The sequence below is a fragment of the Coenobita brevimanus genome, chromosome 15, assembly GCF_032717465.1.
Source record: "Coenobita brevimanus isolate Jiangsu-jjx chromosome 15, ASM3271746v2, whole genome shotgun sequence".
NCBI classification, from domain to species: domain Eukaryota; kingdom Metazoa; phylum Arthropoda; class Malacostraca; order Decapoda; family Coenobitidae; genus Coenobita; species Coenobita brevimanus.
In genome coordinates this window covers 11,207,131-11,219,682 of record NC_136968.1, presented here as the reverse complement: position 1 = coordinate 11,219,682, position 12,552 = coordinate 11,207,131, and positions in this window count along the sequence as shown.

The following is a 12,552-nucleotide window of genomic DNA, read 5'->3' as shown; positions in this document are numbered from 1 at the left end:
ATGAAAAGTCATGAGTACTTATGAGGAAGTGGAGACCCCCAACAGCATCAGCCGACTGTGAATGGGAGGTTGTACATCAAGTTGTCATCCCTCGTGTTTGTAGGCAGGATATAATTAGAGTGGCTCATGATTCCAGTTTGGCAGGACACCTTGGAGTGAGGAAGACTGTGGCACGCATTTTGAATCACTTCTACTGGCCAGGTATCTTCAGGGATGTTTCCTGGTATTGTAAGTCTTGTCACACCTGTCAAGTTGTGGGGAAGTGTAATCAGACCGAAAAGGTTGCACCTCTAGTTCCCATTCCTCCTTTTCAGGCGCCATTCACCCGTGTGTTGGTGGATATTGTGGGCCCTCTTCCTAAGACTTCTTCAGGATTTTCTTATGTGTTGACCCTGATTGATATGGCTACTCGTTATCCTGAAGCCATTCCACTTAGAAATATCTCAGCAAAGAACGTGGTTAAGGAAATGCTAAGGTTCTTCACAAAGTTTGGTCTGCCCAAGGAGGTAGAGTCAGACCGGGGAAGTAATTTCGTGTCAAATGTTTTCAAGCAGTCTCTGAAAGAGTTGGGCATCACCCAGATCACGTCTTCAGCTTACCATCCCCAGACCCAAGGAGCGTTAGAGAGATATCATCAAACACTCAAATCGATGCTCAAGAAATACTGTTTGGAACATCGGAAAGACTGGGATAAAGGTCTTCCATTCGTTGTGTTTGCCGCAAGAGAATCTCCAAATGAATCACTGGGCTTCTCACCTTTTGAACTACTGTTTGGCCATGAAGTAAGAGGACCCCTTAAGTTACTCAAGGAATGCTGGCTGTCAGAGGAAGATGACGTCAACCTGCTGGAGTATGTGATGAAGTTCAAAGAACGGCTGTCCACTGCTTTACAGCTGGCGAGAGAGAATTTAGGAGCTGCTCAGGAGAAGATGAAGACTTGGTATGATAAGAAGTCCAGGTTACGCCACTTTCAGCCAGGAGATCAGGTTTTGATTCTGCTACCAGTTCATGGGCAACTTCTTCAAGCCAAGTTTAGTGGTCCTTATTTCGTGGAGAAGAAACTCAGTGATGTCAACTATGTCATCGCCACACCAGATCGTAGAAAGAACAAGCAACTATGTCACATCAACATGCTAAAGTTATATCACAGGCGGGACGAAAATAATTTAGTCTGCACTGTAGCTGTTCCACCCGAGTGTGCAAGTGAAGCTCTCCCATGCAGTATGAGACTGAGTGATAGTTTGGGGAAGAATCCTGATATCATGAATGATCTCCAGACTAAGCTTTCTCATCTACCTCCCGAGGAAAGGCAGGAGTTGTCGGCATTACTTCAAGAGTACCCGCAAGTGTTCCGTGCCACTCCAGGAAGAACCACTGTGTTGGTGCATGATGTCGATGTTGGAGACGCAAAGCCAATTAAACTGCCTCCTTACCGTGTGAACCCAGTGAAAGTTCCTCTCATCCAGAAGGAGCTTGGCTACCTGTTGGACCACAAGATGATTGAGCCCTGTCAGACCGAGTGGAGTTCTCCTGTCACTCTAGTCCCTAAGCCAGGTGGGTCACAGCGGCTTTGCATCGACTACAGACGTGTTAATCAGATAACCAAAACAGACACTTACCCTCTCCCTCGTGTGGAAGATCATAGACAAGATCGGAAAGGCTAGGTACATAAGTAAGTTTGATTGGTTAAAGGGATACTGGCAAGTACCTATGACTGAACGTGCTAGGGAGATCTCATGTTTTGTAACACTAGGAAAGAAAATGTTATTGCAGATTGCTTATCTAGACTTTAGACAGATTGGTTTAGAGTAATAAGAAATTTCCTTTGTAAATTTCTTTTTCTTTGTGGGGAGGTGTTACATAGCCTATGATTTCATCATCCTTTGTGTAATCTTAACGCACAGTATGCTGCATGTTTGATCACGAGCGTGTTCTGCCTCAGTCCCCCCCTTCTACCGTTATAGTAGAGTAAGTCGTTCTTTCTGTTGTTCAGAGCGGGATTGTCAACTCTTTGTTCCAATGGCTTCATTTGCGCGTCCTTCTTACAAGTTGTATCAAGCTCTGCTGGCCCCTATATAATGAGCTCAGTCTCTGCATTATTGCCACTTAGATCTACTCCTCATTTTGTTCACATCTCTGTCCTCCCCTGGACAGTTATTATTGTGAGTGCTCAGGAAGTCTCCAACCATCTAGCAGCTGTGTAATTTGAGTATAAGTGTTATTGCATTTTGTTCTTGTACTCTGTAGCATAAGGTTAATTCTTAGGCCTAGTAAGGTTTTTGTAATTTATGTAGGATTCATTTTGTCAGCCAATTTTAATATTATTTTGTATCTGTAATAATTTATCTTGCATTAACTGGGATTTACCCAGTGTATTTTCATTTTATCAGGGCTGACTTAGATAAATTTACTCTTGCAAATTTCGTGTTAATAGAGGCTATTGCAGTTAACCATATATTTAACCTGTTTTTTGCCATTACATTATCCTTATGAGTCCTGAATGTTTTGTTGTTAGTCTGAGTATTAAACTTTAACTTGTAAATTTACCTAACTCCTTTGTTTTGAACCTGGAACTTTGCGGGACAGTAGTGATTATTAGTATTCTCACTTAAAGTGTATATTATCTTTCTCTGTTCCGTAACAATATATATATATATATATATATATATATATATATATATATATCTATATATATATATATATATATATATATATATATATAATTTCCTGTGGCACCCCACGGGATGCATAGGGCCTCAATGAACTCTCTCCACTAATATTTGTCTCTTGCCATCTCCTTCAGGTCCCACCAACACTCCTCTCCTGCTTCTCTTTTCATTGTCCTGAACCAGGTTTCCCTCGGCCTACCTCTACCTCTTCTTCCTCTAGCAGTCCACTCTGGCACATCCTGTATTAAACTACCTTCTTTTCTGTATATGTGCCCCAGCCACTTCCAGCGAGACAGTCTCAAATATTCATTAACTGGTTCCACTCCCGTAATATCCCTTACTCTTGCATTTGTAACTCTGTCTTGCCACTTTACCCCAAGAATCCTTCTCAGTATTTTATTCTCAAATCCTAATACTTTCTGATCTGTTGCAATTGTACTGTACCATGACCCATGCCCGTAAATTAAAATTGGTCTAACCATGGACATGTAAATTTTCACTTTAGTATGTACCGAAAGCATATTATTATTCCAAACAGATTTCAACATTCCAACAGCTCGCCAAGCCTGTCTAATCCTCTCCTCAATTTCATTGTTTAATGATCCATTAGATGATACAATCGTTCTCAGATATTTAACATTTTCTACATTCTTCACCACATTATTCCCAATTACACAATCGATTTGGTCCTCCACGTTCATATTAATAATTTCAGTCTTTCCACAATTTATTACCAATCCCACTTTTTCTCCTTCCTCCACCAGACAATCAAGCACCCTCTGCATCTCGTAAATACTTCCGCAAATCAGTACAATATCATCAGCATAGTCCAAATCCATCAGCATCTCATTTTCTTTCCAGTTAATTCCTGCACCTGTTCTCCTTACAACCTTTTTCATAATATAATCCATAACCAAAACAAACAACAATGGCGATAGAACTCCTCCTTGAATCACTCCTGACCTAACTTGAAATGGATCACTCAAAGAACCACCCACCATTACCTTACAAAAAGTACCTTCATGCAAGCTTTTAATAATATTTACAACCTTTTCTGGTATACCATAGAATCTCATAATTTTCAACATAGCTCCACGTGAAACACTATCAAACGCCTTTTCAGAATCCACAAAACACATACTAAGTGGCATTTTTCATCTCATTAGCTTGTTGCATTGGATGCCTTACAATAAAAATCTGATCATTACAACCTTGACCCTTTCTAAATCTCGCTTGTTCTTCTCTTAAATTTTGTTTTCAGTTACAAGCTCTATTCTGTTCAACAAGATTTTGGAAAAGACTTTTGCAACTACAGGTGTCAAAGTTATCCCTCTCCAATTGCCACACACACTTAAATCTCCTTTTTTTTTTGGTATTTTTATAATCACTCCATTTTTCCACTCTTCTGGAATTCCACCATTATCCTAAGCCACATTAAAAAGTTTCAAAAGCGCATTCATCAACTCGTCATTTTCCACCTTAAGCATTTCAGGGAATATTCCATCCTCTCCTGGGGCCTTAAAATTCTTTAACTCCTTTATAGATTTTGCTACCTTTTCCAAAGTTATATCTCCTGTTTCTATCTGCAAATCTCCCTCGGCTGGCAAAATGTCCTCTTCATCTGGGATTGGTCTATTTAGAACAGATTCAAAGTGCTCTTTCCACCTTCCTTTTATATCCACATCTTTAGTCATCAAATTACCATTCCTATCTCGTACAGGTATTTCCTTCCTTCTCTTTTCAGTCCCAGTTAACTCCTTTATGGCCTGATACGCTGCCCATGTGCTCTGACCGTCATTTTTACTTAATTTAATTTCTGTCTCTGTCGCCTTTTCACCATATAGTCTCCTCTTATCACGTCTAACGAGTCTTTTTACTTCAGAATGTAAACGCCAGTACTTTGCTCTAAGCACTTCAACTACCTGGCCATCAACATGTTGTTCTTCACTTCTTAACTTAGCCTCTTTCCTTTTCTGAATTGCATTCCATGTTTCATCTGACATCCACTTTTTCCTTCTCGCTTTTCCCTTTTTCTTAATAGTAACCTTAGCACTCTCATGCAAAACCTCATTTACCTCTCTCCACATTTGATTAATATCATTGTCTTCAGATTCCATCAAAGTTTGCAGGACTAGAAACCTGTTCCTACTTTCCCACCGAAACTTTTCCCTCGTGCTCTCATCACTTCTCAGCTCATCAAATCATAATTATTACCTCCTGTACAATTACTGTATATATATATATATATATATATATATATATATATATATATATATATATATATATATATATATATATATAATCATAATCATCAGCCGTTTGACTTTCCACTGCTGGACCGGCCTATCCCGACCGAAGTGGGGACAATACTGCCAATGCATCTCTACCAAGTTGCTTTGGGTGACTGATAGAGATTGTATGTAGGGTGAGAAGTGCTTGTAAGTGTAATTGTAGTGCTGGAGTGGCTTTGGATGTGTGTGTAGTCTGTGAACCAAGTGTAATCGGCCCGCTCAAACCGACTGGGTGCAAGCATTCATTATAGTAAGCGACACTGGTTCAACCACAGCACCCCTTGTGTCCGCCAATGCAGTACATGGCCGGGTGAGCACTCTCAAAGTTTATTACCCTGGCGGGGTGCGAACCCTGGCTCACCCGTGTATGAAACGCACACTCTACCACTGTACTACAGAGGCTCCATCTATATATATATAATAGGTACATTACATATAACCATATAACTGATTCTTACTAAAGTCTTGGCATGGTACTGCCATTATATTACCATTGCATAAATATATGCGTATGTCTGTTGTACATACACAACTGTGCCACTATGTTATGACAATATGTTATACAATATTCTATATTCAGTTTTACTGCAATGTATTTACTCCATTACATATACATACAGTATATTACTACAGTGTGTTATATTTGTACAATATTATTGTATCTCTACAATATTGTGATGAATACCATCTATTAGTAGGTTATAAGAGAATATGTAATTTGTTAGTACATGCTGTCGTAAGTACGCCAGCTAACCATGGCAGAGCGATGTCAGGACACTAAAATATCATAACACTACATAATAGCTAGTAACGTATATATGTAATATAGAGGGTAGAAGAAAGTCGTGCCTAAGCGAGGAATTTAACACACAGCACAGTGTGACTCCTGATGGAAACTCCCCAGGCTTGGGAAAGTTCCACACATCCATGCCCTTATACGTGACACAACCAGTCATATACAGGGGGAAATGCAAGAGACAGGGCAGATGAGGTTAGGAGAGTTAAGAAAGCGTGCAGAGTTAGTAAGCATAAAACCACTCTCGCCTCACTACTGCTCTTGTGAGACACTCCCATTGAAGAAATAAACTGCAATCAAACCCCAGACTCATCTTTATCTTTCTCCTGCCATCCATGACAAGTACAATGAAATATTCTCTCCTTAAAAACCATACAATCTATCGCGCTTTTGGAAAAGCTCGGTGATGACTACGATATAGACGGGGATATGAAACATAAGAGCCAATATGAATTATAATTGCTATAAATATATGCTATGAATTCTTCAGTTATTATGAGATTTATTTCACACAAGATGGAGCACCACCTCATTTTAATCGTGATGTCAGGAAATTATCTTATCCAAAAATTTCAAAATGGGTCAGAAGAACAGGCAATGTTGAATACCCTCCGCGTTCATCAGATTTAACACTGATTGACTTCTGCTTATGAGGGTACCTTAAGAATAAAGTTTATGCCACAAAACTCAACTCACTTGAATAATTAAAGACTGCACTTGAAGACAAGCACTGAACAATTACTAAAGAAACTTTAAGTGCGTTTGGCAACTCTGTGCTTTGATGATGGAAGCAGTACCTTGCTGTGCAGGAGCAACAATATGAACACCTTACATGAAATTGCCATTTGGAACTCTTATATTAAATAATGATTATAACATTTCTTCAATATATGTGTATTTATTCAGTTTCAAATAATTACCAAAGTTTCTGTTGTCAAAGAAACGTGTATACATTATTTTGGGACACACACACACACACACACACATATATATATATATATATATATATATATATATATATATATATATATATATATATATATATATATATATAATTGAAATGATAACAGCGGATGACGACACAAAACCCCCAGATGACAACAGAGGGTTAGATGCAGCATACAGGGTGTCCGTACCATATGGACACAAGTCCCGCGTACCTGCGCGCCCCTACTCCCCGAAACTAACCCGACTCATACATCTCAGCCCCGGTGCACCACCTTCTCACCAGCCCAGCCTGCATTAGGATCGGAGTGGAGCTGACCCTTACACTCCTTACAGCTCCATGGAGATGGCCTCAAGCTGCTCCAAATTAGAGGCGACTTCAAGCCGCTCCACAACTGAGACAGCCTCCAGCCACTCCACAAATGAGATGGCCTCAAGCCTCTCCTCACACGAGATGGCCTCAAGCCGCTCGCCTACCGAGATGGCCTCAAGCTGCTCAACCAGTACTACCTGCAGAGTCGGTAGCGGTCCTGGGAACAAGACACCAGCGACGGCCTCCTGCTGCACCCACAGATAAGAGACGGCTTCAGTCGCTCTACACTCGCACATTGTCCTCCCGCGTCCACCTGCCGTACTACCAGTCTCCAGCCAGGGAGTCCACCACTGAGAGCCTGGTGGGAGGGCCGTGTAGTGTCTCCAAGGCTATTCTCCCTGCAGCTGGCCCTTGAGGAGGACCTGCCCCTGATGGGCCCCTCCCTGGAATGACGCCGCAGTCCCCTCCTGACGGCAAAGCACCCTAGAGCTGACCGCAGCCCCCAGGTCCCTGATGGCGCCCTCAGCTCCCCAGGGCAAGAACTACCCCACTCCCAGCCAAGGCGACGTGGATCCTCCACCAGCTGCTCAGAAGGCGTCTGGAGTTGTTTGGCCCCTACCCTACAAACCAAACCTCTGTCCCCAGCCCCCAGCACCCAGGGCCTTTCATTACGCCCATGGGGGACAACATTAACCTACCTGGACTATAACTGACTCAGGTGTGGAACAGGAGAAGGACGTATAGTAGAGTGCCAAAAGTGGAATCATTAAGTGACTGTGATCAGACAGTGACTTAAAGTGCAGTATGGTAAAAGTAAGGCTCCCATACATGAAGTGGTGATATTATTATTCAGCAAACTCCCCCCCCCTCACTTTGCATCTGTGCCAACCTAGATTCTCCCCCCCCCCCATATACTCCCTGCAACAGTATCAAGTTAGTGTCCCCCCCCAGCGATCATCACAAAGTTGGACTTAAGAACTCTCATATAACCTGGAGCCAGTGTTCCTAGAGACTGAACATAAATAAATACCCTGAGGCACCCAGAATCATACTGTGAACTGTACCACCCTGAGTTGTGAACTGTGACTGTCACGTATTATGCGAGATACACTCAACCCTATTCAGCAGCCCCAGAATTGATGAGTCAGAAATATTGAGATCTTATTGCCCTTGTGTACACTTAGTGCATATGAGTGTATGGTGTTGCCTTGACTTTTTATGCCCTGTTCCTCCTATATTTGTAGTATTGCCCCTGTCTTGAAAAGAAACCAATACTATGCCAGGCGTTCTTAGAATAGGAAGCCGCCCGAAAAGCACCTAGCATAATTCTGGTGGACAGCAGTGGTTCTTGACCTGGGCCGAGTTAGACTAAAGGAGGAACAAAAACAGGGAAAATACCAAAATGGCCACCAAACCACATGTTCAGCTATCCAGATTCGAACAAGAGCAATACGACATCCACACATATTTACTGATCATCAAACCACTGCTCGATATCGGGTTTGAGGATGATAGACAGAAAATCGCTGTGACATTACCACTGCTGGACAAGGCAGCAGCCAGCACTGCCCCCAAAGTCATTCCCGACTTTTCCTGGGCAAATTTCATGACAATAATGACAGAAGCTGTCACGCCCTCTCTCGGGAAAGTTGTAGCATTATCACAATTGGATAACCTAACATACGACAGGAACCTGGATGATTCACCGATCCAGCTAAGGTGGCTCGTCACTGCTGCATACCCGGAAGCAAGCGCAGACCAGGGAACAATACACTTTCAATACCCTGATTAGAGTCCTCCCCAGCATAGTCAAAGAGCACTTCACAATTCATGACCCAACAGGGGACCTAGACAAGGACGTTCGGCTGATACAACAGCTGTTAACCTCCCGCTCCACCTCCCAACAAATTAACACAGTTGGCAAGTTCCCCACCAACAACCCAGCACTGCACAGCAAACCCCGATCCTCACCAACCCACATTAGCTCCACACTGGTACCCCCCCCACCCAGGGCCTATCCTCTGAGTAAATGCCCCAGTCAGAGGGAAAGCCAGAACCTTATATCGATCAGTCCCTGGGAATTCTCTGCATGTAGCCACTGATACCTGTTCCATGACATACGGGAGCAGCTCAAAGCTGCCTGGCGAAAAAGGAACATCCCGGGGCAGTGCAAGGTATCCTCCCTGGGAGACAAGGTCCCTGGAGATGACACCCCATCCATGGGAAACACCGACACAGAGAAACCGGAGCCAGTGGAAGAAAATATGCCCCAACAGCTGGATTTTTAGGACTGCCCCCGCACTTCCCCATGGTGGCGGGGGCCACCTCTCGCAAGTATCGCCCCCTAGTCTATGACAAGATGAGAGCGAATGGGGTGAAAGTGAGGCTGCCGGTCAACACGGGAGCAGCCAGATCCTGCCTTTACAGCCACTTCTACTCCCGTCACAAGTCTGCCTTCAGTCAGCTTTTTCCCACTTCTGCTCAGCTCATAGGCGGGGGGACGGCCCCCTGCCTATCCGTGGGGAAACACAGGCCCTACGCGTCAAAACTCACCAGCACACTTCCACACAACACAAATTTATTATCTTTGACTCTACCTGCCACAACTATGACGGATACTTGGGGATGGATCTCCTGCAGAAATTACGTACCACAATTGACTGCCAAAAGTGGCAGCTCCAGTTTAGCAAGAGTCCAGCCCCTGCCCCCCAACCCCTGAAAGCAGTATGCACCTGTCCCCGACTCCCACATCCCCGCCCCCCCCTTGCCTTCCCCTCGCTCCCACCCCCATTTCCCCCTTCTTTTTGTTCCCCCCATCCCCGCCCATGCCACCCCCCTCCCCCCCGACCTCCACCCCCCTCATCTTTCCCGCCACTATCGCCTCCACCATGACAATTCTCCCGCACCAAGAAGCTTGGTTTCCCCTGAACAGGCCTACCAGAACATACGTCCTCTTCTCCCCTGGACTGCTGCCAGGAACACTCTCGGCCTGTCTCCTATCCCCCACCTTCCTACCCCCGCACATCGCGGCAGTGAGAATTGCGAACATCCCCACGACCCCTCTCATGCTACCATAGGGGCTCATTGTGGAGGAGATGGAGGAAGCAGTCATGCTCCACCTACCCTACCTCTGCCTCCACCCCCTTACCCCCCATACCAGATCACCTTTCTACCCACCAAGCCGACACCCTTTCCTGCCACCTCCTGGACTTTCAGGACCTGTTTGCATCAGGCCCCTCCGACATCAGCCCCACCACCTACTCTGCCTCCTTCAGACAGCCACTCAACCTTCCACCCTCTTCCTCACTTATGCCCCGCACCATAACCCAGACAAGATGACCGACCGCTGGACCATTCTCCAGCACACAGCACCAACACCACCCATACATACTACCTCCGGGAACGGGGACGTGACTTTTTCCACAACCATGGTGGTGAAATGATAACAGTAGAAGACATGACAACAGCGGAAGACAACACAACACCCATAGGAGGCAACAACAGAGGGTTAGATGCAGCATATGGGGTGTCCGTACCATATGGGCACAAGTCCTGGGTAGCCGCGTCCCTACTCCCTGAAACAGACCTGACCCATACACTTTAGCCCAGGTGCACTACCTTCTCGCCATCCCAGCCTGCGTTAGGATTGGGGTGGAGCTGAACCTTATGCTCCTTACAGCCACACAGAAACGGCCTCAAGCTGCTCCAATTTAGAGACGGCCTCAAGCAACTCCACAACTGAGTCGGCCTCCAGCAGCTCCAAAACAAGATGACCACAAGCCGTTCCTCACACAAGATGGCCTCAAGCCACTCCTCAACTGAGATGGCCTCCAGCCGCTCCACAAACGAGACGGCCTCAAGCTGCTCCTCACACGAGACGGCCTCAAGCTGCACACCTACTGAGGTGGCCTCAATCTGCTCCACCAGGACTACCCGCAGAGTCGGTAGCAGTCCTGAGGACAAGACACTGGTGACGGCCTCCTGCCACACCCACAGACAAGAGATGGCCTATAGCAGCTCTATGCCCACATGTCGTCCTCCCGCGTCCACCTACCGTAGTACCAGTCTCCAGCTAGGGAGTCCACCACTGACAGCCTGGTGGCAAAGCCCTGTAGTGTCTCTGGGGTTATTCTCCCTGCAGCCAGTCCCTGAGGAGGACCTGCCCCTGACGGACCCCTCCCCTGAAGAAAGTAACAGTCCCTTCCTGACGGTGAAGCACCCCGGAGTGGACTGCAGTCCCCAGGTCCCCGACAGCGCCCCCAGCTCCCTGGGGCAAGAACCACCCCACTCCCAGCCGAGGCGACGTGGATCCTCCACCCAGCAGCTCAGAAGGCGTCTGGAGGAGTTGTTTGGCCCCTACCCCACAAGCCAGACCTCTGTCCCCAGTCCCCAACAACCGGGGCCTTTCATCACGCCCACGGGGGACGACATCAACCTACCTGGACTATCAGTGACTCAGTGGAACAGCATGAGGACATATAGTAGAGTCCCAAAAGTGGAATCATTAAGTGACCGTGATCAGACAGTGACTTAAAGTGCAGTGTGGTAAAAGTAAGGCTCCCGTAATTGAAGTAGTGATATTATTATTCAGCAAACTCCTCCTGCACCTGTGCCAACCTAGATTCTCTCCCCCCCCCCCCGTGTGCTTCCTGCAACAATATCAAGTCAGTGTCCCCCTCCTCAGTGATCATCACAAAGTTGGACTTAAGAACTCTCATGTAACCCGGAGCCAGTGTTCCTAGAGACTGGATATAAATAAATACCTTGAGGCACCTAGAATCACACTGTGAACTGTACCTCTCTATACTGTGAACTGTACCACCCTGAATTGTGAACTGTGACTGTCACGTATCCTGTGAGATATGCTCAGCCCTATTCAGCAGACCCAGAATTGATGAGTCAGAAATATTGTGAGATATCTTAGTCCTTGTGTAAACTTAGTGAATATACGTGTAAGGTGTTGCCTTGAGTTTTTATGCCTTGTCCTCCTATATTTGTAGTATCGCCCCGGTCTTGAAAAGAACCCAGTACTAGGCCAGGCGTTCTTAAGACGGGAAGCCGCCCTAAAAACCCCTAGCATCACACACACACACACACACACACATATATATATATATATATATATACACACACACACCTGCACACGCGCTCGTGCGTGTGTGTGTGTGTGTGTGTGTGTGTGTGTTTTATGCGAGGAAGAAGGAACCAAAGGCCATGAGCCCGCAGTAACAGTTCCCTCCAAGAGAAAAACAAAATACAATAGAGAGCCAAATTCAAGATCCGATCATTTTGAGATCCCTGGACAAACTGCGTTTGAAAGACTGGAGATCATAGGCAGCAGGAAATACAGACAGAGGGAGACAGTTCCAGAGTTGACCTGTTGCATAAATGAAAGACTGGGAGTAATGGTTAACTCTTGCATTAGAGAGTTTGACAGAAAAGGAATGAGAGTTTGCTGCTAGACGGGTGGTATGCGCCCGTCGTAGAGGTGGAGGAATGCAAGCAGACAGTTCAGAGGAGCAGTGACCATTAAAGTAG